The sequence below is a fragment of the Corvus kubaryi genome, unplaced genomic scaffold (assembly GCF_017639235.1).
Source record: "Corvus kubaryi isolate FWS band 111438036 unplaced genomic scaffold, C.kubaryi_AGA036_p1.0 split2-37374, whole genome shotgun sequence".
In the NCBI taxonomy this organism is placed as follows: Eukaryota; Metazoa; Chordata; class Aves; order Passeriformes; family Corvidae; genus Corvus; species Corvus kubaryi.
The window spans coordinates 2,148,492-2,162,600 of NW_024582082.1; the positions used below are offsets into that span (position 1 = coordinate 2,148,492).

General features: G+C 45.1%; 1 long non-coding RNA gene across 2 annotated transcripts in view; it reads right to left on the minus strand.

Moving 5' to 3' along the window:
• Positions 1–14,109, minus strand: part of LOC121658157 — a 171,170-nt gene that overhangs the window by 12,063 nt on the left and 144,998 nt on the right. For both annotated transcript variants that reach the window (XR_006013852.1, XR_006013853.1), the window contains 3 exons: positions 7,975–8,073; positions 5,607–5,761; positions 3,476–3,911 (listed from right to left, as the gene is read on the minus strand). This is a non-coding gene — a long non-coding RNA (uncharacterized LOC121658157). The remainder of the gene's footprint in view (positions 1–3,475; positions 3,912–5,606; positions 5,762–7,974; positions 8,074–14,109) is intronic.

Below are 14,109 nucleotides of genomic sequence, written 5' to 3' on the forward strand. Positions count from 1 at the left end.
CACAGAGCTAAGCTCATTTGCCACCAGAAAACTTTCTGTTACTGTCTAGACTTTGTGAAAACCTGAAAAGCTGTAGCTGATGTTTTTAAGGCAAAGTATCTTAAATCCACTTAATTTTTAGAGAAGGATTAATTTTAGGTGTATGGGAGCTGTTGGAATAATTTGCTTCCTGCTGGGATGCTAATTCGTGAATGAAATACTGAGGTGTTTATGGTAAAAGCCCAAATAACTTTTTTCTTGCATCCTCCTCTTACACTATTTTATGAATTGCAGCAAGTTCCTTCCCAGAGGAACAGGCTTCTGTTGGATTTTTGTGGCTAGAGGTGGATTTTCCAGCAGACCCTTTGACTCAGATGTCTTCAAATTGATCTCCATCAGAGGAAATCTGTATTCTTTTTCTAGACAAATGAGGGGGGAGAGAAGCTGCTCTAAAACCAATTTATCTGACCTATTTCAGTCATTTACTTTAGGTGTTTTACAGGTAGTTTTTATGCACATCTTCTGCAGCTGAAAAACACAGCCAGGCAACAAGGTACAAGTCACCTTGGAGTTCTGTGTGTTCTTTGTTGCAGAGCAGGTATGTTTATCAGACCCTTTCAATTTGTTTCATTTCTTCAGAACCCAAGAGACTCCCTTAGAAATGACTCACTGTGAAAATCATGCTCCAAATGAGCAAAGCAAATGGCTCACAGCTAAATCACCACTAAACACTGGGAGAACAGCATCCTCAGGGGCTCACCTACCACTTTGTTCACTGCTCTGGGGCAGGTGCCTCTGGGACACCTGGGATACACTGAAAAGGCAGAGAAATTCCAACAAAGCTCTAGCACATGTAGAATTTGCAGCATTTGTTTGCAACATTTCAGTTTTCTTTCCTTTGCTTCTGTAGGAGATGACAAGGGCAGGAAGATCTGTCCTGACAGAGAACGTGCTAAACAGCTGCCTGAACTCAATGGAAAGTCTCCAAAAAGAAGTATTTTCTTTACTGCAGTGCAGGTGGGTTGGGCGGCACAGAGCAACTGCAGCAAAAAAGTACAAGAGTCACAGTTTTGGGAAACAGAATAACTCACCAGACTCTCTGGGAGGAAGGAAACAAAGCACTAACGCAGGAACCTGGAGGTATATTTGACCATGTTTATTTAAGCATGTACTGGGGTTTGTTAGCTGGCTTAGTGGTAGGCAAATCCTGCATGCAGAGGGGTTTTTTGAGTGTGAACAAACCTGGTTACTACCACAAAACTCAGCTTCCCCTAAGCCCTGCACCACTGTTTCCTCCCAGCTCGTTACCTGCTCCCGCAGAAAAACAAACCACAGAAACAGCAGCACATACAAATTTCCATTTCAGCAGCACTGGCAGGACCCTCCATTGGAACTGAGACACAGCAGCACACTCGTAGCTTAAAGTGATGAAACCAGCTTGTGCTCCTGCATGTAACAAAGACGAGCAGCAGTTGACACTGGCCCAGATCCATCTGCTCTGGTTGTGTATCCCAGTCCCAAGACGAGCGGCTGAGTCGTGGAGCTGGCTCTCTCTGCTTATAACACTAACCAGTCCCAAAGCTGGGGCTCACATGGCAGCCTAACAAATCCCAGCAAACCCACTGCACTCCTCCAAGAGGCAGCAAGGACTGATTCAGCCTCAGCACACCCCAGTTTTCGTGTGTCTCTTGCGTTAACAGCAAGGAACACTCATATGAGTGTTAGTCTCAGTCTGGTTGCTTCCGGTCTCATCTCATTCCCTATCTTCCCTCCCAGGAGGAACAGGTATATTGAAAATCATCTCTTCTCTCCATCCATCCAGCTTTTTGCTGCTAAGAAATTCCACTGAGGATTGAGTCTTTTCCCTGCAACTTTATTTGCCAGCTGTAGGGTTTTCACACCGTTATTTGTATTCCAGTCCCGATTTCAATTACCTGGCTAACCTTTTCAATTTTCACAGAGAGTGAGAATCAGAAAACAGCAGGTCCTTTATTACAGCTCACCCTGGCAGGGGATTCTTCACCCTCCTTCCCTCCCCCATGTTTGCAGGAAAGCTCTGTCAAATTCAAACAAACTCATTGATAATAACTTGTCTATTTACTTATGCTTTGCAGGCTGTTAAATATTCTGGTCCTTTCTGTGGACCTCTCTTCCATCCTCCTTTTGGCTTGAACATACTGTATTTTACCCCATTTCTAAAAGCCAAGGAGAACCAATCTTAAGCTTCCACCCTGATGCTTGACTCCAGTGGGAATTCTCACCAGGGTCAAACACTGGAGAAGTTAAAAGCCTTGTGCTTTGAGAGGGGCTGTTTGCTGGTCTTTGATAAGCAAGATGTGGTGGTGGCCAGTCCATATGTCCATATCTCGGAGCACTTCCCCACAGAGGCTCAGGGCATTGGGGGGGGTTCCCTCAAACGAGGGGTAAGTCAGGTGCAGGACACCACTCTGCTGATCCCAAAGCCACTGCTCTGCTCCTAAACTGTACTGGCCACAGCTGTCACCCTTTTTGCCTTTCTCAGTTCTCCAAGCCACACCCCTCCTCGTACTTCCACTATTATTCTGAACTCTTGATCTAGCAGTCATTTCCGTGCCTGTGCTCTGTCTGCCCCATCACTCAGCCATCCAGATCCTAAAAATTGTTTATTTGATTGGGGAGGGGAGAGGATTTAATGCAAAAGATTTGTTCCTTAGCAACACCTTCCCTTATTTTTTGTTTTGTTATTTTCAGCTCATTATCTTTGCCCATGTTGAACTCCAAATTAACTTAATTACAGACAGATTTCATATCTCTCTAAACCAGAAGTGGCACTTGTAAAACATCCCTCCAGTCAATAGTAAATGAGGGCCTTGGCCTATGCTAAGTAGGCTTTGGGAAAGGCAGCTCAGCTGTGCCTGCCCTGCTCCCTCCAGAGACCTCTCCCAGTTGCTCCCAGCTCCTGCTGTTCTTTTTCAGTGAGGCATTTCATCTCTCTGTTTTGCAGCCTGTCCAAGTTCACCACAACCCCTGAGCTCCACAACAGCCATCAGTATAAATCACCAGGTGAATGCTTCTCTTGTGCAGATGCCAAGGGCACTGCAACTTTTCCACCTCCTCTTTCCATATTCTGATAGGGAAAAAGTGCCTCAGTTCAGAGCCTATGATTGGAATCTGTCCTGGGTACAAATCTGAGCCATACTGAGCCTGAACACTGGATATACTCAGTCCAGGATGACCTCTGATGACTTACACAAGTGGGAGGTCAAAGATCTCTCTTGGTTAATGCAGCTCTGGGTGCCCAAAAGTCCTACACCAATGACAGGTTTCTCCTTGGAAATCCACTCTGAGACAAAAATGCACCAGCTGAACTAGATCCAAGGCAGCCCCTCATGCCGTATCCTCTCCTTAGCCTGGGATGCCAGGTTTCCTTTGGAAATCAGGATCAGGATCTATCTCTAGCAGCTGACAGGTTCCTCACCTTCTCACAGATAAATTATTGCTGCATTGCTGGTCTTACCAACCACAGAAGTCCTCGACTGGCAGAGGAAATACCTTCTTCTTTCTGTAGGAGGTCTAGTAGCTATCATCCAGCCAGAACACCTCTTCCTAAATCCACCAAGTGACTCCTCTCTGGTAGAAGCTGGGTGCTGCACTAAGAATGAGGAGAGATCTGTATTCACACAATGAGGAAAGTGCTGTCAGTGAGAGCCACCGACAGAACGGTGTTGAGGACATGTGAAACACAAGGAAGCCCTCTACAAAGACACAGGGGGACCTGAACTCCCACCAGCAATAAAAAAGGGAAGGCTCAGTGTCAGTTTTAGAGGAATCAAGAGCTGTAATTCTACCATTAGAAGATGTCTGTGGTTTCTGGAGAGGAAGGAAAGCCTAAATGATGATGCAGATGGTTCATCCTCATTCGGGTGAGCACTTCTTCCCAGCAACTTGCCACCCTGGAAAGTAGAACCACAGGTTAAACTGGGATGTGTTTCCCCCCTCACCCTGCAGAGGCAGAGCTGCAGTATCCTAGGGTTAAGTACCTCAAATGCAGGCAGCACAATTTCATTTGCAGAATGAAATTCACTCTGCCCCAAGAGCTTCAGGTTCTTCCCTTTCTCTTTTGCCCCTTTCTCTCTCATCACTTTGGTCTGCAGGTAGCGAAGCCATAGATGGGATATTTCCTTCCTATTTCATGAGAACATTTTTAGAATTTTCTACCTCAGTTGAACCACGTTGCATTTACCAGCTCAGCAGGAGACTGTCCCCAACGTCTGTGTTTATGCTGGAAAGGTCTGAAGAAGGCAAGGAGCAAATACCTGCCCTGAAATCTGAACGTGTGGCCTCTTCAGAGCATTTGTACACAGCCTCCCCAGATTTACAGCCCAACCACACTAGTCAGTGCCACTGGAGGTCAGTCTTGCGCCATGGAAACCTGTGTGGGAGTGAGCACTGGGGTACCCTGATTCCCAGAAGCCTTGGGCGCTAAGCCTGTGTTTGTGGTACACAGGACACCCCAAGGGAAAACCTGTTCCAGCTCCCCGGGTGTTGATTTATGATGTAGAGATTCTTCATGTTTCCATTTCTTTTTCCCCCCTGCTTAAAACTGCTTAGTGGTCTGTTGCTGGATAAGCTCAGCAAGAGATTCTCGTGTGTTCGGTCGGCACAGGCTCACAGAAAGCCAGGCTGCTCCTCAGGTCCCAGCCAGTGTGAGCAGTGGTAGCACCGATGGTGAGTCAGGCTTGGCCACCTCATCCAAACCGACTTGGAAAAATCTCTTGTTTTGGGACAATTCTCAGGCTTTTGTTTCACAGGGCATGGCAAAATAATTATATACAAGTTGCAAGCTCTGGATGAGAAATCAAGATATTGATTCATGACCAAAACAAGTACAAGATCAGATATATCTAATCCAGAGCCAAATGCCTTGCCAGTGCCTATAATAAAGAATTCCTACACATTCAAAGAGTCACTTCCTCCCACTCCTTCTGTAAGACCCTCCAAGAAGACTCAAAAATATTTGATTGGAAACAAAACCCTTCCGCTAAACTTTTTGGTAAAACAGATTATCTGTGCTTTTACTACAGGATCCCACAGGTCCCAGTGCAAACTCAGCTCTGGCTGTGACAAGTGAAGTCAGCTCTTGGTAACTCTTACGGCTGTACAAAAAATATTCATCAGTATGGTCTGAGTAGAAAACAGAGACTGAAGTGCTCAGTTGTGCTTTGCTCAGGTCACTATCCCACATATATTCCTTATTTAACCCTCAGGGTGACTTAATTTCTCTCTCTGTATCAAGGATGGCAGAGCTGTTTTCTGCCCTGTCTCCAGCCAGACCACATCTGGAGCGCAGGGTACATCATCCACACTCATCCACTGCAGCTCAAGTCTGAAATGAGAGCCAGCATTGCACAAACCCTCTGCTGGCCCCTGCTACAAACAGCCTTAAGCACAGACTTCTGCTCTGCTGTAACAATTAAAGAGCCATTCCTTTTCTGCTATTTTTCTAGCACAGCAATAGAAATATTGATGTCCACCACTGACTTCTTTCCCGTGAATGATCAGTTATCCTCTGGTGTTAAACAAACTGCAATTATGCATTCTAAATAACTAGAGAATCACAAGGGTCCAGGTACCTTCTGCCCTCTTACCTCTTATTCCCATCAGCATTCCTATCTGCGTGGCCTTGGGCACGCCACATCTTTCCATGAAGAGAAAGGCAGCATCCATCTTTCTGTCCCACACTCACCTCCTGCCTCAAGGAACAGCAAAGTTCTTCCTGAACCCAGGCAGCTCTTAAAAGGGACTGGAGCAGACAGAAAAAAGGAGATAGGGTGGGGTCACTGCAATAACTCAGTGATAGTGGCTCCCCATAATTAGGAAAGAAAAGCCACAGCATGGCCTTGGCACTGGAATCACTACTGGGAAGGTGTGCCCCTAAGCAGCCAGGACCTTGGCAGCCCCTCAGCAACACAGACAGTCAGAGACAGTCAGAACCCAGGAGGCAATGGGTAAGAACAGAGACAAGAAGATTATTAACTTTGGCAGAGCCCATCAAGTGCCCTGGCAGTACTGCCACCTCGCTGGGTGCTGGAACCTGTGTTGGGAGAGTGGGGTGCACTGCTGTCAGCGTGATCCACAGTGGCAAATTCCACACCAGTGAGCTCAGGCCAAGGGGAGATTCACATCCTTTGCTTTGCATATTCATCACCTTTGCATGTAGAGCCCAAACAACCTTAGTGAGGAACAGAGTACAAGCCTCTGTCATTCTGCCTGCAGTATTCACCACTAGAGCTTTTCCTTCCTCTCACAAGCCACACATTTTCATTCCTTTTTGGTCTTTTTTTTTTTTTTTTTTTGTGGGGGGGGGTTCCCCCCCCCCCCTTTGCTGCAACATTTGTGCTGTAAGCTACCGCAGATAACATGACAGGTTTTCACCTGGCTGGTTGGAAGCTTTGCAACCAATAGTTCCTTACCACTTCCTTATGGGGTATTTATTTCCTCATGAACTTTTTGTACCTTCACAGATGGGACTGAACCATTTACCACTGTCAATAAGTGACAGTAGCTAAACCCTTGTTTACTGCCAGGCTGGACCAGCTGTGGCATTTAAGTGTGCTAAGGACAAAAGGTTTGAACCAGGGATATATTGAGCAATACTGATAATATTATTCATATTTAAAGAAGGATTGGGGGGAAAGGAAGAGTTTAGAAAGTATCTGGGTAAAAAATAGTTATATAGAAGCAGGACAGCTGCAAGTGCCAACTTCATACATTTTGCCTCATTTGCTCCATTGATTTGCCCAGCATATTTTGGAATCAAGATTTGCTCAGCCTTACTAAGACCATCTCTTTCTCTCTCTCTTTCTCTGCCCTTGCTCTCCAGAGCTGCAGGCTGAGTCCTGCTCATGACCCAGTGATGAACTTCTGCCCTGGGCATCACTGGATAAAAAAATCCCTCTGTTGAAACACTCAGGGGTACTGGTGCATCACTCTTCAGTGATGTTCTGGGGGAAATAGTGCTTGTTTTAGAAATGCTAAAACAAAAAGGCTTACGGATGCTGAGGGGTTTTTGTTGGTTGGATTCTGGCAGAAGCAACTTTTTCGATCCATTTATCAAGCTGCCTGCAGCTCCCATTTCAAGGCTGATGAAGATATAATAAACAGTAAGCCAAAACAAGTCCTTTGAAAGGTGTACCCAGAGCAGTTTAATAAATAAAAGATTGGGGGCGGGGGGGGAAGGGAAAGAAAAATCATCAGTGCAACTTTTGACTTTCCTCTGCTGTCCATTTTATAGCATAAATTTAAATAAATGAATGGTGCAGGCTGGTGGAATCGCTCTTCCATTCTCAAATACCCTCTCTAAAAATTTCTGCTTGAGAATTTGTCTTTCTACAGTGTCTTCCTGGCTCATGTTTTGCCAGCTACCCTCCAAAATACCACTTCAAAATTTTTGAGGATATCCATCAGACTCTGCAGAATCCATCAGACTCTGCAGAACCCAGAGCTTCTTTGAAAAAGCTCCTGCATTCCTGATGGATGAACGCTCTGTGGAAACTCCAGCGCAATAAACCTCAACACTGCTAAGCAGCTGGATGCCAGGGAGCTCAGGTGATCCCAGGTTTTATACTGTTCACTTCCCACTGCTTAAACAGAGGTGACCTTGGAGTTTGCACCAAGCTTTAATCTTCCACAGAGAAGACTTTGCTCCTGCAGAGATCCCTGGAGATCTCAGTCCTGTATCAGCTGTCAGTTGTTTCTCTGGGTACAAGGACAGCCTTTGCTCACATTGGGATTAAGTGTCATTTGCCAGTTCTCTTTTCCGTTTGGATTCATGGATATCAGGCAAGCTGGGAGCCTTCTCAGGCCCTTGCTGGGGATTTTGTCCATTGACCTCTGGCATATGGCAATGAAGTTATGGCATGCCTTCCTGGCGCATTTTGGTTATCAAGGCCTGATGGACACTCAGGCTGGAAGCCCAGGTTTGAGTTTCAACATTCTTCTGCCAGAAGCTGCAACCTGGTTTCTTTGAGTTGCAGGAACTTTTCTCCAGGTCTAATTCTGTCTTCAGATGGTTGGGGTTAAAGCTCATGGACTTCAGCAGACACCACAAAGATCCTGTGAGCAACAGAGAGAAGAAAGAGGGAGTTGCAGACAATAAAAAACATTAATAGGTGAGACATGGTGAAAGAATGGGAGGAAAGTGAGGACAAAAAGACAATCTCAGAGGAACAGAGAGAAAAATGGAAAAGGAAAGAGAGAAAAATAATTTTAAAAAAGGGAACTATTAAAGAACTGAAATGAGACTAAGAACAAAAGAAGAGAGAAGAAGGGGAAGTAGAAGGAAGGGTGAAGACAGAAAAAAGGCCCAGTAATATGCATAAAGAAAAATACATGCTGGTTTCCATTTTTTCATTAATGCTTCACCAGATGGAGACGGTATCAACAATAACAGAACCTCTGAGCTGCAGAACAATAGGTGAAATAATTCAAGCACCACTTTCAGATTAAAAAACAGTGAAGGGAGTTTGATTTATTTCCCAGTTTTTCTTTTCTTTCTCTAGATATAGAAAATAACCTCATCCACTTACTCAAGTTCTGTGGCTCATCACTACAAAAATATAAATAAAAGAATGAAACCACTCTTCAGTGCAGACAGAAAATAAATCAGAAACCTCAGTGCATTTTCATTGCTGCATCTGGGTCCTGTCTTCACATTTATTTATCTTTAAATTTCTCCTTGCACTCTAGAGACCATATCCCATAAAATGCCGGGTTAACAGGTTAACCATGAATAATTCATGAGATAATTATAAAACATTTACACCAGAACATTATTATCTTGCAACTAAAAAAAACCCAAATACTTAATGTCCTCCAACGTTGATGGCAGACCTCTTGTGACTGCAATGTTCTTTATCACTAAAATTAAATGGAATTAATCTTCGATTTGCTTTGGTGCCTGCTAGCAGAGAATCACAGGGAAAAAAACACCCCTGGGTGATATGGAAACAGAAAAATACGTAAATACACACATGTATTTCTCTGTGTGTGTTTGCACACATATGTATACGGGGTTTTGAAACATGCCCACTGAGGAGATCCAGTTTTAGTCTTCCTCCCCCAAACACACTCTGAGGCAGGAGGGACATGAGCTTTTACACTGAAGGGATTGATTTGGAGCACACGTGGAGAGGACAAACACAGATCTGCAGCACTCTGTGCTGTACCCTGAGGGACTGCGGCTTACAAGGTTTTCCTTCTCATCCTTTCCCGCTATACAGGTGGTCTTTGGTCAGATCCTGCTCCTAAAATAAGCCTTGAGCTTACTCTGAAGTTAAAATAATAATAAATTTCTGTTTCACACTGGTGTCACCAAGATGAGGATTTGGCCTTGTACACACATCCAAAATTAAGGCTGCCACATGTGTGGCTATAAAGCTCCTACAAAAGCATCACCAATGATGCAAATCTCTAGTACAGCCAGCATGACAGGCCACTAGGACTCCTGCAGTTTGAGTCTGCATAAAAGCTCCTCTGTCACCTTCCCTCTGGACTTGAGGCCAGAGAAGTGTCGGGAAAATTCTCCTGCCATCCTTCACCGTGTGCTGGTAATCCCCAGCCACCACAATCCGCCTGAGGGCTTTAATGGGCACACACAGAGAAACCTCAAGGAGGTTCTTGCTTAGATCACAGAAACTGTCAGCCTGTTGCTAGAGAGACCCGGGTTATTCAACAATGACTTCTCCTCTCCCTCAGGAACTCAGGACAACGGAGCAGCACTAAAGCATATCTCCACTACAGAACTCTGTCTGTGAGCGTGGGCTGCCATGCTCACAGGAGACAGGGAGCCAGCAAACCTTGGGCTGGCACAGCCAACTCGAGCTACAGTCCCTGGGGGAACCCAGGGTAGAGGAAGAAACTTCCCCAGGGAAAATGCAGGAAACACTCTTCCTTGTTCTTCTTTCTCCCTTTCTCCCCCTTTGAATGCAGTCAATCCACACAGAAAACTACCTGTACTTTCTCACAGACGCATTTGCACCCAGGCTGAGACACTTAAAGCTTTTCTGCACGGAATAGAAGGCCAAGGGCTCCTCTTCCTCACATGATTATTAAGGGGTCACTTTAGGGAATGCAACAGCTGCATCTACCTGGCAGAAAAGAGCAAGGGCTGGAAGCACCCTCTGCACATCTTGAATCCATGAAAATATCCCAGGAGATTCGGCACTAAGCTGAAACTACCCAGAGCCTGAGGCATTACAGTTTGATTTAACCATGCACACCTTAGTTAAAGGATTAGGAGGACTCTATCATTGTGACTTTCGAATTCTAATTGAAAACCACTCTCTCCCATGCACACTACTGGTCTGGGACCTGGGAGGAGAGGTGTGTGTGTCCATGAGGGGTATGTGCATGTCTGTGAGGAGTGTGTATGTCTAGCATCTGCTTTGGGGCAACAAAGGGGTTCACAGCTCCAAAGAACCATGCTTACCTCCCATCACACATCAGCCCAGCAAACAACGTGGGATTTTACAAAACCAGTGGACACAGTGAGGAGCTGGGATTGGAATTTCAATCATCTCTGCAGACCCCATTTAGAAATCTGCCTCCTGTATGTGAGTGTCAACAAACACTCATGAAATCTCATCTCTGCATCAATTTGCAAAATAGAAAAAATGCTTCATGAACAGCAATACAGCCCTGTGTACACAGCTGCCAGCAGCTGCCCTCTGGGGTGATTCTTGTAATTTGCTATATTTCGCTCAGCAAGATGACATTTATCATGAAGAGTATCATCAATATATGAGCTGAGGATGAACAGTTAAGAAGGTCTGTTATCCTCAGCCCTGAAGCACAGAGGAGTTTTGTTTTGGATATTCTTCTCCGGGTACCTAACTCAGCTACACAGCACCAGGATCTGCAGTCAAAAGAGTGGTGAGGCTTGGATTACCAGACTCTGCTGCCATGGATGGAGGGATGTAATCCCAATACCTAACTCTGAGCCCATCACCGACTCTTTAAATGCTCAAGAGTTCCATTTCTGAGCATTCTCAGTGTTCGTGTTACAGCGCAGTGCTGGCATTAGGAAAACAACAAGACTGCCTGTGAATGGCTTTTTAGGCTGTCTGTGTGATCCTGCAGCTAAAAACCACTAACCATGGTGCTAGACCTTGGCCAAGTCCCTCTCAAATATGGAGCTATAGACTCTTCCTCAAAGGAATTACTGCCTCAGAGAAGAGTTGGTGCCAGAAGGTAGGGAGAGGAGGGGACCAGGATGAGACAATCTTGACTTATCTTACAGACTGTGAATGTACAGAGAGCTGAACTCAGTGTCAGCCAGCTGGTTAGAGACACTACAGAGGAGACAGCCCTTCAGCTGATTCTTCACAACCACAGAGCCCCATCCCAATGCCCGAGGACAATGGCAGTACAAGGGGACTGTTTTGAGCTCAGGCATTTGCTCATGTTCTCCCTGAATGCCTCTCCCTAACATCTGAGACCATCTGAGTATGAAAGCTTCCCAGGGAAAAGAGCTGAAAACTGCAACATTCCCTTCTCTCTGTAAGGACAAAGGGAGGATCGAGTCCAAGCTGTTTCTCCTCAAATCACGGATCAATCAAGCAGCTCTGGTGATGTCACTATCCCTGGCAGTGGGACCTAATTTAAAATTACCTCAAATCTGAAAGATTGATTTTCACCATCAGCATTTAATGTCTGCTGTATCTTTCTTTTCCCAGCAGAAAAGAAAAAAAGAAAGGAGGAGACGAAGAGGGAGAAGGAGACGGTTCAGATTCAACTGCAATTTAGCATTCATTTGCATTTTTAAATTAGTTAAGCCGTGGACCGTTGCAAAGCAATGACAGAGAATTTTTGTAATAATTAGTCTGCTGGGAGTGTAGAAATGGCTATAGAGGCAGGTTGCACTGAAAGAGGAAGCAATATCCCAATGCTCAAACTGGGATTTGCACAGGCAAATTTGCTCTCCCTCATATGGGGCCAGATCCAGCTCAGCAGACACAGAGAGCTCCAGCTCAGACGACTTCATCTGCACTAGACACTGACTACAGCCATGGAGAGAGAGGGTGTTCTCAGACTATGATTCATCTTAACCTCATGTAAAAATCTAAATCAGGGCAGAAGATTAGATACCTGGAGTGAGGTGAGAGCAATCTCACCACTGTTGTTCACAATATAATCTTAAATTCTTCAGCCTCTTTGTGCATGTCAGCCTCTCCTCAGCGGGCTCCACACATCTGACCTGTTCTCCCTTCCTTCTGCAGTTCCAACCACGATCCTCTTAGTGCCTGTAAGGAGATACACCCCTCTCCTAAATCCAGTGGACAGTCATCATTACCTCAGATCTGACAGTAAGTGCTCAGGGAAGGGGGAAGTGGAGGATTGGGATGAGAATGAGCTAAAGGATCCCCAGTTTTGCCACAGGGACCTACCCTCCCTCAGCTCACAATGAGGGATACATCAGCACTTCACTGTACAGTGGAAGGTGCTGCATATTCAGCAACCTGAGTTGCTGATTTTGCAATGCATCTCCTGTTTGCTGTTTGAGATGTGTGAATATGGTAATGCCTCCTTCTTTGGGTGGCAGAACATGGCAGCACTAATGCCCACTTTGCTCAGCAAGGGGAAGAGCCCACTCATGACTAAGCATGGCTTTAGAAACACTGCACACTCCACCATCCTCAAACAACTCTCCATCACCCAGTAGATTTCTCAGCTTCACATCATTTTGCTGTCCTTTGCTTGCCCTGCTCCAAGAGCTGGCATCTGTTTCTCAGTGTGACTGCTCCTTTTTGCTTAAGTTGTCCCTCTGGGTGAACTGAAGCACAAGGAACATTCAGTGAATTTCCTGAAATCCTCCCACCTGATCTGAAACATCAACCCTCAGTACATTTGTGTTTATCCAGCTTCACCACTGCTTTGTTCAAAAATCTGAACCCAATCCTCTTCCAAAGCAGCGCCAGCCTAGTCCCAGCAGCTCACCAGGAGCCATGGAATGGTTTGTTTTCTCTCAGACATGATGTGGGGTTACAGAGCATCAACATTTCACAGATATTTAGTCTGCAATGGTGTGCCACGTGCATACATATAAGAAACAGCAATTTTTAAAAAGTTTTACTTAATGTTTCCTTCCAAAGAGGTCTCCATGATGTGAAAATCATTGTACCTGCATCAAATGCATTAACTCTATGACCACAAAATAGACACCCCATTATTTTGACAGCAAAGAGAGTGCAACTGGATTTCCCTGAAGGAACCCGAATCTTTACAGTTTTATTACCTTGTCACTCTGAGTTTCAGAGGTATCAATCACAAAGGTACATTTTGTTTCAGCATAGACTTAAGTGACTCGATCTAAGCTATCTCTTTTCAGGGCAGAAGAGCAAGCAGAAGATGAAAGCTAAAATAAATAAATGGCTCTACTTATATCATGGATACCAAGAGCAAAATGTGCTCTGTTTCACTTTTGTTAGTCACTTGTTTAACATTTGGGGCTGGCATTTCTGGAGTGTGTTCACCACTTCAAAGTTTCAGTTTCTCCCATCACTTCAATGGATCTCATCTACGACAACTGGCATTGCCTTAAAAAGTTCAATTTCCTTGCTCACCTGTCATTTTGTTACTAGTCACATGTCCAAACTGAGGTAAAAGTAAGCACTTTCTAGGATTTTCTGTGCATTTTCCCTTAGGATATTCTTGGTTTCTTCCTCTGGCAGAGAACAGTTGTGGGATTTGTGCTTTACAGCTGTGGTGAAGGCTCTGGAAAGGTTTTTTTATCGAGTATACAGGGGTACATGGAGCAAACCTGACAGTCCTGCTGAACTCTGGGTCAGAGTCTTCTCAGCTGAGCCTGGGCAAGTGACCTGCAGAATGTCTTGGTTTCTGTTGCAGTCACTGGAGAGACTCCCAAGGACCATTTGTCTCATCCTAAGATGGCTGTCCAAGAGAAATGGGATCAGTTTCTGAAAGTCTCATTCTAGTGCTACCAACCACAGAGCAAACCTATACACTTGTTTAGACTAGAAGCCAACTTTCAGGCATCACGTTTAGGCCAGGGGAATACACCCAAAATGCCTGGGTATGTTTGCCTACGTACATAGGAGTGGACCCTTTCTAGCTGCTTATTCCTGAGTCTTT